Below are 17,295 nucleotides of genomic sequence, written 5' to 3'. Positions count from 1 at the left end.
TTTGTAGCCACTGTCGACGATCTAACCGACATGCTAGACTATGACTCCGAAGACATCGACGGTATAGACGACGATGCCAGAGACGAACAAGAAACAGAGCCTATAGGGCACGGGAGGACCACCTCGTCATATGACATATACATGGTGGATACCCCAAAAGAGAGCGATAACGAGGACCAACGGGCCGCGGCAGAAGATAACCCCGCCGATAAACAACCAAAACGGCGACGCAGACGCCGCCCTAAGTCCCGCCTCGACAACAACAGCGCTCCTAAGGACCCCGCAATACAGCAGGGCACACAAGTGGACGACGAACACGCAAATAAGCAACCGTCCGAACAGGACGAGTCAGATAATCAGTCCAGGCCCGACGAAAACGACAGTCCGGACAACCTCATGCTGGACACGCCGCCGGAGAATAAAAACCTTTGGAAAAGACTCGTCAACACTGCAAGAAGCTTGAAGAAGGAAAAGCGGAAGCTCAAAACAGCGGAAGACACACTCAGAATGAGGTGGAGCAAAGTGCTCAAAACCGCGGATCAATACGGCAATGGCCACCAATCAAAGAGCTACCCGAAGCGCAAGCTGCTACCAGAATTCGACGAGGAGGCCATAGAGCCTCCACCGTCAAAAAATAAAGAGGCTGCCTGGTTGGATAGAAGGCCAGATGATAGGCCAAATTCTGAAAGCGGCGCCGCACATAAACCAACTAATGAACCTGGAAAGACAGATGGCCTAGCCAGGTCCATCTACGGGCCAAAGAAGAAGGCCCCAGGAAGCAAGGCAACATGTCAAGTGTCCGAAGATAGTGGCACACCCAAATACAGGGGCGCCGCACACCCACTATGTTTCACCAATGAGGTGCTGGACCATGAATTCCTAGCAGGATTTAAACCCATAAACATAGAGGTCTACGATGGAACAACAGACCCTGGAGTCTGGATAGAAGATTACATACTACAAATACACATGGCCAGAGGAGATGATCTCCACGCCATAAAATACCTACCCCTCAAGCTCAAAGGGCCAGCCCGTCATTGGCTTAAAAGCCTTCCAGAAAACACTATGGAAGTTGGGAAGAGCTCGAGGACGCGTTTAGAGCAAATTTTCAAGGGACTTATGTCCGCCCTCCGGATGCAGATGATCTAAGTCATATAACTCAACAGCCCGGAGAGTCAGCGCGCAAATTCTGGAACAGGTTTCTCACCAAAAAGAACCAAATAGTCGACTGTCCGGACGCCGAAGCCTTAGCAGCTTTTAAACACAATGTCCGAGACGAATGGCTTGCCAGACACCTCGGCCAAGAGAAACCGAGGACAATGTCCGCGCTAACAAGCCTCATGACCCGCTTCTGTGCGGGAGAGGACAGCTGGCTAGCAAGATGCAGCACCAGCGACCCAAGTACATCCGAAATAAGAGATGGAAACGGAAAATCACGGCGCAGAAAAGAGCAGCGTCGGAATAAAGAGAAAAGCCCAAAGAGCACGGCAGTCAACGCCGGATTCAAAAGCTCGCGGCCAAACAACAAAACACCGCCTCTTAAGGATGACGGCGACGAGCTGTCCAACTTAAACAAGATTTTGGGTCGGATATGTCAAATCCACAGTACCCCCGGAAGGCCTGCAAACCACACCCATAGGGATTGTTGGGTTTTTAAACAGTCCGGCCGACTAAACGCCGAACACAAGGGGCTCGACGCGTCAAGCGAGGACGATAAACCCCACCAGCAGAGCACCAGAAAACAAAAGACTTTCCCACAAGAGGTCAAAGCAGTAAATTCACTTCATGTGATAATACGGAAAAATAGTGCGGCACTTTCTAAAAAGAGCCTCGCGCGGACCAACCCAGCAGACCATAGAGATTGGATATCAAAACCAATCACTTTCGACCACCTGGACTATTCCAGAAGCGTTCGAAACGCGGGACGGACTGCCCTGATATTGAATCCCATAATCGACGGACTACAATTTACTAAAGTCCTAATGGACGGAGGCAGCGACTTAAACCTGCTGTATTCAAACACAATCCGTAAGATGGGGATAGACCCTACCAAAATTCGACACAGCCGCACTTCCTTCAAAGGAGTGACACCAGGCCCTTACGCCAAGTGCACAGGCTCCCTATTGCTAGAAGTCGTGTTCCGATCACCGAACAACTTTCGACGCAAAAAACTAATTTTTCATATCGTCCCATTTAAAAGTGGATATCAAGCACTCTTGGGACGAACGGCTTTTGTCCGTTTCAACGCCATACCGCATTACGCGTCTCTTACACTCAAGATGCCCGGTCCACGTGGCATCATTTCAGTACGAGGGTCACTTAAAGACCCCGGACTCGGATAGACGAGTACGGCTTCAGTAGGCTAGGGGCTCCCCAGCCGCACACCCCTTCACAAGGGGCTGCGCGCACAAACAACTGCGGGTTCATTCAAACACCGCTTTACTTATTTATATTTTTTCTTTCAACATAACTTTCTTCGCACGAATTGTTTTCAAACTAAGCGTTCCTCTCTTTTTACAGATGAACAACGTGCATACCCGTCCAGGATAACGGCACAACGGAGACACAGGCGCAGACATGCAGTAGGGACCCGTTGCGAGGATTCTTTTCAGATTAAGACCCTGCGTAAACCTTTTTTACTGTCTCTTGTTGTTATTCTCCCTTGGTTTTTTCCTATAACCAAAGCGGAGCCTGACGTTTTGGCATCGGCCACGTTAGAAGACCATGTCCGTACCTGGACACTAGGGGCTTAGGGCATTGTTCTTCCCATTATTATAAAGACCGAACACCTTAGGGAGTGTTCGGCGTCTCGAGTTAGGCATTATATGCATCAGCTCCGAATCATGTCTTTGGTCAAATGTTGGGTTTGCCCGGCTCCTGTGTTTTGCTGCCTTACGTTCCGTATCATCGGCTAACGCGGCACCAGGAGAACTACTGCGATTGTGCTCCAGTTCGGCTGGGCGAGCACCTCAGTAGAGAAAGCCGAAAACTGACTGTCATGATATAGCGAGAGACTGGTCAGCCACTCGATCGACTACCGGAATGTTTAGAATTCCCCACTTTGACGAAGGACCGTTTCCCGGTCAGGCACACATGCGCCCCGAACTCGGAGAAGTGCGGTGCCCCCAGGGGCTATATCGTAGCCCCACCCTCGAACTCCACTGGCTAAGTGAAAGTGATAAAGCATTATAGTCCGGATTGCCTCGTTTGCTACGCTACCACCTCCTTAACAGGACCAAGACGTCGGATTAAGTGTGAAAACGTGCTACTTTTGCGAACACCCCCGCACCTTGTGCGAGGGGGCTGAAGCCGAAGACTCCAATCTTTCAGGTTATACAAATGTATACGTAAACAGCCGCATAGGAGAAGTTTTACTACTTGGGACGCACAAGTATAAAAAGCAGTTATAGCATAATCATCATTTTACAAGCTAAAACATTCATTTGAACGTGACATTTTTTGAGCACTGCGACTCTATTACACGAGCGCCACGCATAACTTCCCCGAAATAGTGCTCGGCGGGGAGCCGGCTTTCATCCGAACCCTGGGCAGCAACAGCGGTGGCATCCATCTCTGTCCAATGTGCCTTCACATGGGCAAGAGCCATCCGCGCGCCTTCGATGCAGGCCGACTGCTTCATCTCCTTGATATGCGGCACCGCTCCAAGAAATTGCTGCAGTAAGCCGAAGTAGCTCGTCGCCTTGGGCCTCTCTGGCCAGACATGAGCCACGATGTCAGTCATGGCAAGTCCGGACAATCTATTTAGCTCGGCCCATTCGGCCAACCGGTCGGTCAACGGAAGTGAGCGATCTGGACTATGGAATTGAGACCAAAATAGCTCTTCCGTCTTGTGATCCTTCTGGCTCTGGAAGTGCTCAACGGCATCAGCCGCACTTGCCGCTAAGTCCATATACGGATCCTCCGGACTCCACAGCTGGCCAAATTGAGCATACTTTTGATCCATAAACCGGCGTCGCAGCAGAAAAGGCTTGCCAGCCACGAATCTCCGGCCTGGCGCAGCTCCTCCTTCATGGCCCGCATTGCAGAACGGGCATCCTTGGCCTCGGCGGTGGCCTTCCTCAGGTCTTCCCGCTCCGATAAGCGCTCCTTTTCAAGAGCCTCATTGCGGTCGGCAACATCTTTTAATTTCACGGCCAATTCGGCCATCTCTTCCCTGCTTAGGCAGTGTGCAGCCCTTTCAGCTTTCAACTCCTCGGCTGCCCTCGAGGCAGCCGCGTCACTCCTTCAGGCTTGCTCCTTAGCTTGAGCAAGTTCGGCCCGAAGACTCTCCACAGCAGCAACATCGTCTGTATCACAGCATATAATTTATCAGAGGAGGGCTTTGACCCCCTTAATAAGGCGACTGCGGAGAACTCATTTACCTTGCGATTCGTCAAGTCGCCGGTTGACAAGTGCGATGTCCGCATCCGCCACGTCAAGTTGCCGCATCAACTCGGCAACTCCACTAGTTCGGCTAGCCCTTGGACTATCCGCCACCTGCATAGGAACGGCGACATTCATTACTTACGATTTTGATCCTCGGCACGCTGTCGTTTTTGACAACCTACCGAGTCTCAGGGGCTACTATCTATACAGGGCGCACTTTTATGTGCAAAACTGTGCGTCATTCTCGCGTACCTCAAATCCCGCCAGCAAACTCTTAGCAGCATTACGCAATCCGCTCTTGGCGGACGAAATCCTTCCAATCACCATACGCATCAAAACACGGTGATCTTCTGAGATGGACGCCCTCTCAAGCAGATTCTTCAGTTCTCCCGGCCGGATACTAGTAGGCGCCGAATTCTCTGGCCCCTCCGGACTCGGGGATACCCTCCGTGATGATACTTCAGGCTCGTCTGCCTTATCTGACGGCGCAGCAGACGGAGGCGTTTCGCTCTCCATCATCTCCGGAAGAAGGTCCCCCGAAGACGAACTCATCTGAGAAGGCTGCAAATCCGAACTACAAGACAAAAAATTCGGTTACCCACAGAAGCACAAATGGAGGTATTTTCTTACTAATGAACCCCCCTTTTCATACTCACAGCTCGCTGGAGGGCTGATCCTTTGGCGATGATTGTACGTCCGGATTCTCCCCGGACGCCGGACCCCCCGGTGAAGATCTCTTCCCCCGTTTAGGGGCTTTGGCCTCCGGATCTTCGGAGGTGGTCCTCTTCTCCCCCTGGAAGGAGGGGTTTTCGATTCCCCCCTCTTCAGACGCCCCTTTGGGCGAAATAATAGCTCCTCTATTTTCCCCATCGCTCCCCTCTACGGGCTCCAGTGCGGTCTCGGGGAGGGGAGCCGGACACCTTATCAGCTTCGATCGCGCTACCCACTCCTGTGAAGAGTAATGGGTCAGGAGGCGAACTCTAGAAAAGCAGATAAACAGAACGTCCGGACTCTGAGCTATTTACCTGAGTATCCGGGCGATTGCGGCTTAGGCCTGCGTCCTCGGCCATTTCCGGACATGCCACCTGCGGTCCGAAGAACAACTTGTACATCTCTTCGGGTGTCGCACCCATGAAGTGTTGGAGAACTCGAGGTCCCTCCGGATTGAACTCTCATAGACGGAGAGGACGGCGTTTGCAGGACAGAAGACGCCTGATTAGCATAACCTGCATCACCACGACCAGATCGACCTCCCTCGCCTAGAGGTCTCGAATCCGGCCCTGCAATAAGGGCACGTCTTCGGACGGCCCCCAATTGAGCCCTTGGTTGACCCACGACATCAGTCGGCATGGAGGTCCCGGGCGGAATGAAGGCGGCGGCTTTTGCTTGCTGCCCTTCGGAGCGGTGATATAGAACCACTCCTGCTGCCACAGTCCGAGTTCCTCTTGGAAGGAACCCTCGGGCCATGGGGCATCGGCCCTTTTGCTTATGGCCGCCCCGCCGGACTCCGCTTGACGCCCCCCGATCATCTTCGGCTCCACATTGAAGGTCTTCAGCCACATGCCAAAGTGGGGAGTGACGCGGAGGAAGGCTTCGCAGACGATAATGAATGCGGAGATATGGAGGATGGACTCCGGAGCCAAGTCGTGAAAATCCAGCCCGTAGTAGAACATGAGCCCTCTCACGAAGGGGTCCGTCGGGAAGCCTAAACCCCGACGGAGGTGGGATACGAAGACAACGTACTCACCGGGCTCGGGGGCGGGCACGGCCTGCCCTTGGGCAGGCAACCTGTGCGAAATCTCGTAGGCCAGGTACTTGGCCTCACGTAGCTTCAATACGTCCTCCTCCGTGACGGAGGAGGGCATCCACCGACCTTGGAGGTCGGAGCCGGACATGATTGAGAATCCGAAGCGCTCGAATCTGGGGCTCTGGGTGTTGGAACTGGGAGCGAGAAGGAGATTCGATGCGAGATTGAAGAAAAAGAACGAGCCTTGGTCCTCTTATAAAGGGGAAAAATACCAAGAGTCGTCTCCGTGACCGTTGGGGATTCACCTTCAATAGAGGAGGCGTGGCGACGGGCACGGTTGGGTTACCCACGCACGTATTGATGAGAATCCCGGAATAAGGGGAACACGATCTCTGCTTCGACAAGACGTGCCAAGGAAACCGCTTCGCTAAACGTGCTGAGGTGGTATAGTAAAAAACGATTCAAGTAAAAGCCTGGTAGCGGTGTGATGTTACACCGCATAATACGTCAGTAGATTGGACTAGTGTACATTTTATTCTCTCTACGGTGGAATGTGGAATTTATTTTGCAGAGCCGGACACTATCCTGGTGTTCATGATCTTCTCTAGATTATTCAAGGGAGGAACCCACCTTGCAATGCCGAACATTATGCGCGCCGGACTTATCGTCATTGAAGCCTGGTTCAGGGGCTACTGAGGGAGTCCTGGACTAGGGGGTGTCCGGACAGCTGGACTATCATCGTCCGTCGGACTCCAAGACTACGAAGATACAAGATTGAAGACTCCGTCCCGTGTCCGGATGGGACTTTCCTTGGCGTGGAAGGCAAGCTTGGCAATACGGATATGTAGATCTCCTACCATTGTAACCGACTCTGTGTAACCCTAGCCTCCTCCAGAGTCTATATAAATCGGAGGGCTTTAGTCCGTAGGACACGACATACATTACAACAATCATACCATAGGCTAGCTTTAGGGTTTAGCCTCCTCGATCTCGTGGTAGATTCACTCTTGTACTACCCATATCATCAATATTAATCAAGCAGGACGTAGGGTTTTACCTCCAGCGAGAGGGCCCGAACCTGGGTAAAAACATCGTGTCCCTCATCTCCTGTTACCATCCGTCTAGACGCACAGTTCGGGACCCCCTACCCGAGATCCGCCGGTTTTGACACCGACAGTCGTAGAAGCAATAGATGGCGTAACGACAACGATGCTACGATGGAGATCAAGGTGTCACGCCGGTGACGATGGTGATCACGATGGTGCTTCGGAGATGGAGATCACAAGCACAAGATGATGATGTCCATATCATATCACTTATATTGATTGCATGTGATGTTTATCCTTTATGCATCTTATCTTGCTTTGATTGACGGTAGCATTTTAAGATGATCTCTCACTAAATTATCAAGAAGTGTTCTCCCTGAGTATGCACTGTTGCGAAAGTTCTTCGTGCAAAGACACCACGTGATGATCGGGTGTGATAGGCTCTACGTACAAATACAACAGGTGCAAAACAGTTGCACACGTGGAATACTCAGGTTAAACTTGACGAGCCTAGCATATACAGATATGGCCTCGGAACACGGAGACCGAAAGGTCGAACGTGAATCATATAGTAGATATGATCAACATAGTGATGTTCACCATTGAAACTACTCCATCTCACGTGATGATCGGACATGGTTTAGTTGATTTGGATCACGTGATCACTTAGATGACTAGAGAGATGTCAGTCTAAGTGGGAGTTCTTGAGTAATATGATTAACTGAACTTAAATTTATCATGAACTTAGTACCTGATAGTATTTTGCTTGTCTATGTTTGTTCTAGATAGATGGCTCGTGCAGTTGTTCCGTTGAATTTTAATGCGTTCCTTGAGAAAGCTAAGTTGAAAGATGATGGTAGCAATTACACGGGCTGGGTCCGTAACCTGAGGATTATCCTCATTGCTGCACAGAAGAATTACGTCCTGGAAGTACCGCTGGGTGCCAGGCCTGCTGCAGATGCAACTGACAATGTTAAGAACGCCTGGCAGAGCAAAGCTGATGACTACTCGATAGTTCAGTGTGCCATGCTTTACGGCTTGGAACCGGGTCTTCAACGACGTTTTGAACGTCATGGAGCATATGAGATGTTTTAGGAGTTGAAGTTAATATTTCAAGCAAATGTCCGGATTGAGAGATATGAAGTCTCCAATAAGTTCTATAGCTGTAAGATGGAGGAGAATAGTTCTGTCAGTGAACATATACTCAAAATGTCTGGATATAATAATCACTTGATTCAACCGGGAGTTAATCTTCCTGATGATAGTGTCATTGACAGAATTCTTCAATCACTGCCACCAAGCTACAAGAGCTTCGTGATGAACTATAATATGCAAGGGATGGACAAGACTATTCCCGAGCTCTTCGCAATGCTAAAAGCTGCGGAGGTAGAAATCAGGAAGGAGCATCAAGTGTTGATGGTCAATAATACCACCAGTTTCAAGAAGAAAGGCAAAGGGAAGAAGAAGGGGAACTTCAAGAAGAACAGCAAGCAAGTTGCTGCTCAAGAGAAGAAACCCGAATCTGGACCTAAGCCTGAGACTGAGTGCTTCTACTGCAAGCAGACTGGACACTCGAAGCAGAACTGCCCCAAGTATTTGGCGGATAAGAAGGATGGCAAAGTGAACAAAGGTATATGTGATATACATGTTATTGATGTGTACCTTACTAATGCTCGCAGTAGCACCTGGGTATTTGATACTGGTTCTGTTGCTAATATTTGCAACTCAAAACAGGGACTATGGATTAAGCGAAGATTGGCTAAGGACGAGGTGACGATGCGCGTGGGAAATGGTTCCAAAGTCGATGTGATCACGGTCGGCACGCTATCTCTACATCTACCATCGGGATTAGTTTTAGACCTAAATAATTGTTATTTGGTGCCAGCGTTAAGCATGAACATTATATCTGGATCTTGTTTGATGCGAGACAGTTATTCATTTAAATCAGAGAATAATGGTTGTTCTATTTATATGAGTAATATCTTTTATGGTCATGCACCCTTGAAGAGTGGTCTATTTTTATTGAATCTCGATAGTAGTGATACACATATTCATAATGTTGAAGCCAAAAGATGCAGAGTTGATAATGATAGTGCAACTTATTTGTGGCACTGCCGTTTGGGTCATATTGGTGTAAAGCGCATGAACAAACTCACTGATGGACTTCTGGAATCACTTGATTATGAATCACTTGGTACTTGCGAACCGTGCCTCATGGGCAAGATGACTAAAATGCCGTTCTCCGGAACTATGGAGCGAGCAACTGATTTGTTGGAAATCATACATACTGATGTATGTGGACCAATGAATATTGAGGCTCACGGTGGGTATTGTTATTTTCTCACCTTCACAGATGATTTGAGCAGATATGGGTATATCTACTTGATGAAACACAAGTATGAAACATTTGAAAAGTTCAAAGAATTTCAGAGTGAAGTGGAAAATCATCGTAACAAGAAAATAAAATTTCAACGATCTGATCGTGGAGGAGAATATTTGAGTTACGAGTTTGGTTTACATTTGAAGCAATGCGGAATAGTTTCGCAACTCACGCCACCCGGAACACCACAACGAAATGGTGTGTCCGGACGTCGTAATCATGCTTTAGTAGATATGGTGCGATGTATGATGTCTCTTACTGATTTACCGCTATCATTTTGGGGTTATGCTTTAGAGACGGCCGCATTCACGTTAAATAGGGCACCATCAAAATCCGTTGAGACGACACCTTATGTACTGTGGTTTGGCAAGAAACCAAAGTTGTTGTTTCTTAAAGTTTGGGGCTGCGATGCTTATGTGAAGAAACTTCAACCAGATAAGCTCGAACCCAAATCGGAGAAATGTGTCTTCATAGGATATCCAAAAGAGACTATTGGGTACACCTTCTATCACAGATCTGAGGGCAAGATTTTTGTTGCTAAATTCGGATCCTTTCTAGAGAATGAGTTTCTCTCGAAATAAGTGAGTGGGAGGAAAGTAGAACTTGAGGAAGTAATTGTACCTGCTCCCTTATTGGAAGGTAGTTCATCACAAGAACCAGTTCCTGTGACAACTACACCAATCAGTGAGGAAGCTAATGATATTGATCATGAAACTTCAGATCAAGTTACTACCGAACCTCGTAGGTCTACCAGAGTAAGATCCGCACCAGAGTGGTACGGTAATCCTATTATGGAAGTCATGTTACTTGACCATGGCGAACCTACGAACTATGAGGAAGCGATGATGATCCCAGATTCCGCAAAATGGCTTGAGGCCATGAAATCTGAGATGGGATCCATGTATGGGAACAAAGTATGGACTTTGGTTGACTTGCCTAATGATCGGCAAGCCATCGAGAATAAATGGATCTTCAAGAAGAGACTGGTGCTGATGGTAATATAACTGTCTACAAAGCTCGACTTGTTGCGAAAGGTTTTCGACAAGTTCAAGGGGTTGTCTACGATGAGACTTTCTCACCCGTAGCGATGCTTAAGTCTGTACGAATCATGTTAGCAATTGCGGCATTTTATGATTATGTAATTTGGCAAATGGATGTCAAAACTGCATTCCTGAATGGATTTCTGGAAGAAGAGTTGTATATGATGCAGCCGGAAGGTTTTGTCGATCCAAAAGGTGCTAACAAAGTGTGCAAGCTCCAGCGATCCATTTATGGACTGGTGCAAGCATCTCGGAGTTGGAATAAACGCTTTGATAGTGTGATCAAAGCATATGGTTTCATACAGACTTTTGGAGAAGCCTGTATTTACAAGAAAGTGAGTGGGATCTCTATAGCATTTCTAATATTATATGTAGATGACATATTGTTAATTGGAAATGATATAGAATTTCTGGATTGCATAAAGGGATACTTGAATAAAAGTTTTTCGATGAAAGACCTCGGTGTAGCCGCATACATATTGGGCATCAAGATCTATAGAGATAGATCTAGATGCTTAATTGGACTTTCACAAAGCACATACCTTGATAAAGTTTTGAAAAAGTTCAAAATGGATCAGGCAAAGAAAGGGTTCTTGCCTGTATTACAAGGTGTGAAGTTGAGTCAGACTCAATGCCCGACCATAGCAGAAGATAGAGAGAAAATGAAAGATGTTCCCTATGCTTCATCCATAGGCTCTATCATGTATGCAATGCTGTGTACCAGACCTGATGTATGCTTAGCAATAAGTTTAGCAGGGAGATACCAAAGTAATCCAGGAGTGGATCACTGGACAGTGGTCAAGAATATCATGAAATACCTGAAAAGGACTAAGGATATGTTACTCGTTTATGGAGGTGACAAAGAGCTAGTCGTAAATGGTTACGTCGGTGCAAGCGTTGACACTGATCCGGACGATTCTAAGTCGCAAACTGGATACGTGTTTATATTGAACAGTGGAGCTGTCAGTTGGTGCAGTTCTAAACAAAGCGTCGTGGCGGGATCTACATGCGAAGCAGAGTACATAGCTGCTTCGGAAGCAGCAAATGAAGGAGTCTGGATGAAGGAGTTCATTTCCGATCTAGGTGTCATACCTAGTGCATCGGGACCAATGAAGATCTTCTGCGACCATACTGGTGCAATTGCCTTGGCAAAGGAATCCAGATTTCACAAGAGGACCAAGCACATAAAGAGACACTTCAATTCCATCCGGGACCAAGTCCAGGTGGGAGACATAGAGATTTGCAAGATACATACGGATCTGGATGTTGCAGACCCATTGACTAAACCTCTTCCACGAGCAAAACATGATCAGCACCAAGACTCCATGGGTGTTAAAATCATTACTGTGTAATCTAGATTATTGACTCTAGTGCAAGTGGGAGACTGAAGGAAATATGCCCTAGAGGCAATAATAAAGTTATTATTTATTTCCTAATATCATGATAAATGTTTATTATTCATGCTATAATTGCATTAACCGGAAACATGATACTTGTATGAATACATAGACAAACTTAATGTCACTGGTATGCATCTACTTGACTAGCTCATTAATCAAAGGTGGTTATGTTTCCTAACCATAGACATGTGTTGTCATTTGATTAACAGGATCACATCATTAGGAGAATGATGTGATTGACTTGACCCATTCCGTTAGCATAGCACTTGATCGTTTAGTATGTTGCTAATTGCTTTCTTCATGACTTATGCAAAGTTCCTATAACTATGAGATTATGCAACTCCCGTTTATCGGAGGAACACACGTCACAACATAACTGGGTGATTATAAAGGAGCTCTACAGGTGTCTCCAAAGGTACATGTTGAGTTGGCGTATTTCGAGATTAGGTTTTGTCACTCCGATTGTCGGAGAGGTATCTCTGGGCCCTCTCGGTAATGCACATCAATATAAGCCTTGCAAGCAATGTAGCTAAAGAGTTAGTTACAGAATGATGCATTACGTAACGAGTAAAGAGACTTTCCAGTAACGAGATTGAACTAGGTATTGGATACCAACGATCGAATCTCGGGCAAGTAACATACCGATGACAAAAGGAACAACATATGCTGTTATGCGGTTTGACCGATAAAGATCTTGTAGAATATGTAGGAGCCAATATTAGCATCCAGGTTCCGCTATTGGTTATTGACCGGAAACATGTTTCAGTCATGTCTACATAGTTCTCGAACCCATAGGGTCCGCACGCTTAAGGTTTCAATGACAGTTATATTATGAGTTTATGAGTTTTGATGTACCGAAGTTTGTTCCGAGTCCCGAATGAGATTACGGACATGACGAGGAGTCTCGAAATGGTCGAGACATGAAGATTGATATATTGGAAGCCTATATTTGGATATCGGAAGTGTTTCAGGTGAAATCGGGATTTTACCGGAGTACCGGGAGGTTACCGGAACCCCCCGGGAGGTTAATGGGCCTTAGTGGGCCTTTACGGAGAAGAGGAGAGGCGGCCAGGGCTGGGCCGTGCGCCCCTCCCCCCTAGTCCGAATAGGACAAGGAGAAGGGGGCGGCGCCCCCCCTTCCTTCTTCTCTCCCTCCTCTTTCCCCCCTCCCAAGTCCTAATCCAACTAGGAAAGGGGGGGAGTCCTACTCCCGGTGGGAGTAGGACTCCTCCCGGCGCGCCTCTCCCCTTGGCCGGCTGCACCCCCCTTGCTACTTTATATACGGGGGCAGGGGGCACCTCTAGACACAACAATTGATCTCTTGATCTCTTAGCCGTGTGTGGTGCCCCCTCCGCCATAGTCCTCGATAATATTGTAGCGGTGCTTAGGCGAAGCCCTGCGACGGTAGAACATCAAGATCGTCACCACGCCGTCGTGCTGACGGAACTCTTCCCCGACATTTTGCTGGATCGGAGTCCGGGGATCATCATCGAGCTGAACGTGTGCTAGAACTCGGAGGTGTCGTAGTTTCGGTGCTTGATCGGTCGGGCCGTGAAGACGTACGACTACATCAACCGCGTTGTTCTAACGCTTCCGCTTTTGGTCGACGAGGGTACGTAGACAACACTCTCCCCTCTCATTGCTATGCATCACCATGATCTTGCATGTGCGTAGGAATTTTTTTGAAATTACTACGTTCCCCAACACGTCTGACGGGCCACTGCATGCTTTACCCACCGTTGGAGCCGTGACCGACTGGATCGCTTGCGGTGGCGACCGACGGAGTGAGAAGATGATGTGAGGGCCGACTGACATGGAGTCGACGACTATCGCAGAAGAACGCCGCAGGCACTCGCGCGGAAGTGCGACGCCCCGCGGATCTGAAGAGCCTCGACATCGAGGGGGGCTTCTTGGAGCCAGGCGGAGTCGTCGGCGACGAAAGTGAGCGTGTCGAGTCGGAACTCGCGGCCCATGACCAAACCTCCGCCAGAAACCATGTTGATGAAGATCGAAAAAAATGCAACCTCGTCGGAAGTTGCCAAGACGCTTTGCCCTATGATGGGCGCCAACTGTCGTGGTACTAAGTCTGATAGTAAGTGTAGGGGGTACATATGAGGAGACAAGTCCCTAGCTACGACGAGGTTGTACACACGAGTTTACGAGTTCAGGCCCCTCCCGGAGGATGTAAAAGCCCTACCTCTTGGAGCCCTGAGGCGGTCGACTGGAATACGGGTGTGTGTTACAAGGGGTGCGAACCCTTGTTCCAGAGGAGGGGGGTTCCAATCAAAACAAAAAATACTAAGTTCAGAATGGTATTCCATAAAGGAAAGGAATTCCAATCAAAACAAAAAATACTGAGTCTCTTAAACAAGACATTCTAAAACTTAGGTAATTTATAGTCATTAGGATTTTAGTTCTATATGAAGTAAGGACTATTCGATAATTTCTTATAAACATAGGTTTTCATTGGAATTCACTCAATCAGTTAATTATGGAACAAGAGAGCTGTTTCATCTTTGTTTTAAAGAAATATAAAAATGAATTATGAATAGAAAGTAAAATGATTCAACTTTTTTTTTTTATAAATATCTTTATTTAGGTAATAAAATAACTTCGTTACCTAGTTATTTTATTAACTTTTTGAATTTAACCAACTAAACCCATTCTTAATTTTTAATTATTTCAATGAGATAAATTTTTGAAAAATTAAGAATTTCAGTATATAGAATGCGCCAGGACCCCAGCCATCCCCCGTTACAGGGTTCAATGTACATTAAGATAGGGCGTTACTGGTAACGCCAGCTATAAAGTGTTATTAATGATCTTTAAGACTACGAACTGAACGCCTGCCCGTTGCCATCCTGAGTGTCTCCAGGTCTTCTGTACTTCGAGTGGTTTCTTGTACGGTCGAATGACTTCATCTTGGTCGAGTGAAATTGGGGGTACCCGAGTGAGGTGACTGGTCGAGTGGATTGCACTCCATGGCTACTTTAGTCGGTATTTCTTGCTATACTTTGAGTGTCTTCGATTCTAGGGTAGTGACCTTGGGTAGGGCGTATAGGTCATGCCTATGACCCTACCCTAGGTCCATGGCATCGTCAAGGACTCCGGCGAGGGGCGGCTGCGCGGGGAGGATCCGGCCGGCGAGGCGGCGGTGGCTGGCACGGAGCTCGTGCGGCGAGGTGGCGGCGCTCGGCGAGGAGGTAGCAGGGAGTGGCGGCGCTCGGGGCACGGGCGCGCAGCGCGGCTGAAAGTGCAACTATCCCTAGGTGGTTTTGGTAATTAATTACAACATATAGCTCATTGAGCTAATGCTATTCCAAGGCTATTATTTCAGGAAAGCTCAATGAATGGCATGGCATGGATGATGAAAGTGGGTCCCTCAAAATACTAAGGACAAAGGATTGGCTAAAGCTCAAAACCTCAAGACTCTTCATTTTACATTTTAGTGATCCAAGATCACATTGAGTCCATAGGAAAAGCCGATACTATCAAGGAGGGATGAGGTGTTGCTTAATGAGCCTCTTGCTTCATGTGCTTAGTGATATGCTCCAAAACCCTCAACTACTTTCCCACATCCACAAATGACCTAAACCCAAAGCCAAAATCGGTCACATCGAAACTTCCTATCCGGCGCCACCGATTCCAAAAGTCATAGCCACTGCCACAAACCCTAAGCAAATCGGTCTTACCGATAGGGATCTCGGTCTCACCGAGATGGGGTTGCAATCTCTCTGTTTCCCTTCGTAACGTTTCGGTCTAACCGAAGTGAGCGATCGGTCCCACCGAGATTGCAATGTAAACTCTCTGTTTCCTTTTTGTAACATTTCGGTCTCACCGAAAAGAGCAAATCGGTCCCACCGAGTTTACGTAACCAACTCTCTGGAAAGCTTATTACCAAATCGGTCTCACCGAGTTTGTGTAATCGGTCTTACCGAGATTACGTTATGCCCTAACCCTAACCGAATCGGTCTCACCGAGATGCATGTCGGTCCCACCGAAATTCACTAACGGTCACTAGGTTTACTAAATCGGTTCGACCGAGTTTAACAATTCGGTCCCACCGAGTTTGGTAAATTGTGTGTAACGGTTAGATTTTGTGTGGAGGCTATATATACCCCTCCACCTCCTCTTCATTCGGGGAGAGAGCCATCAGAACGAGCCTACACTTCCAACTTACCATTTTTGAGAGAGAACCACCTACTCATGTGTTGAGGCCAAGATATTCCATTCCTACCATATGAATCTTGATCTCTAGCCTTCCCCAAGTTGCTTTCCACTCAAATCTTCTTTCCACCAGATCCAAAACCTATGAGAGAGAGTTGAGTGTTGGGGAGACTATCATTTGAAGCACAAGAGCAAGGAGTTCATCATCAACGCACCATTTGTTACTTCTTGGAGAGTGGTGTCTCCTAGATTGGCTAGGTGTCACTTGGGAGCCTCCGACAAGATTGTGGAGTAGAACCAAGGAGTTTGTAAGGGCAAGGAGATCGCCTACTTCGTGAATATCTACTGCTAGTGAGGCAAGTCCTTCGTGGGCGATGGCCATGGTGGGATAGACAAGGTTGCTTCTTCGTGGACCTTTCGTGGGTGGAGCCCTCCGTGGACTCGCGCAGCCGTTGCCCTTCGTGGGTTGAAGTCTCCATCAACGTGGATGTACGATAGCACCACCTATCGGAACCACGCCAAAAACATCCGTGTCTCCAATTGCGTTTGAATCCTCCAAACCCTTCCCTTTACTTTCTTGCAAGTTGCATGCTTTAATTTCCGCTGCCTATATACTCTTTGCATGCTTGCTTGAATTGTGTGATGATTGCTTGACTTGTCCTAAAGTAGCTAAAATCTGCCAAACTCTAAAATTGGGAAAAGGTTAAGTTTTTATTGGTCAAGTAGTCTAATCACCCCCCTCTAGACATACTTCAAGGTCCTGCAGCGGCCAGCGAGCTTCGGTGGGCGGCGGCGGAGCAGCGAGGCGGCGACGGCGTTGGTGCGGGGCGGCGGGCGACTCCGGCGGGGAGCCCGCCAGCGGGAGGCGAGGCGAGGGTAGCCGGAGGTGGTGCGGGTCCGAGGCGGCGGCGGCGCGGGGCGCGGGAGCCCGCGAGAGGCGGCGGCGTGGCAAATGGGCCGGGAGGGCCCGCGATGGGCCTCCAGGGCCGCGACGGCGGGGCGCGGTGGAGGGCCGACGTGGCGGGCACTGTTTGGTCCGGGGTGGCGGTTGGACGCGTCCGGCGCCGGCGGACGTGTCTGGCGCGGAGAGGGGAGGTGAATCTAGGGTTAGGGTAGGATTTTACCCGTG

This window comes from Triticum dicoccoides, chromosome 7B (assembly GCF_002162155.2).
Source record: "Triticum dicoccoides isolate Atlit2015 ecotype Zavitan chromosome 7B, WEW_v2.0, whole genome shotgun sequence".
Lineage (NCBI taxonomy): Eukaryota > Viridiplantae > Streptophyta > Magnoliopsida > Poales > Poaceae > Triticum > Triticum dicoccoides.
This window is presented reverse-complemented; position numbering follows the sequence as displayed.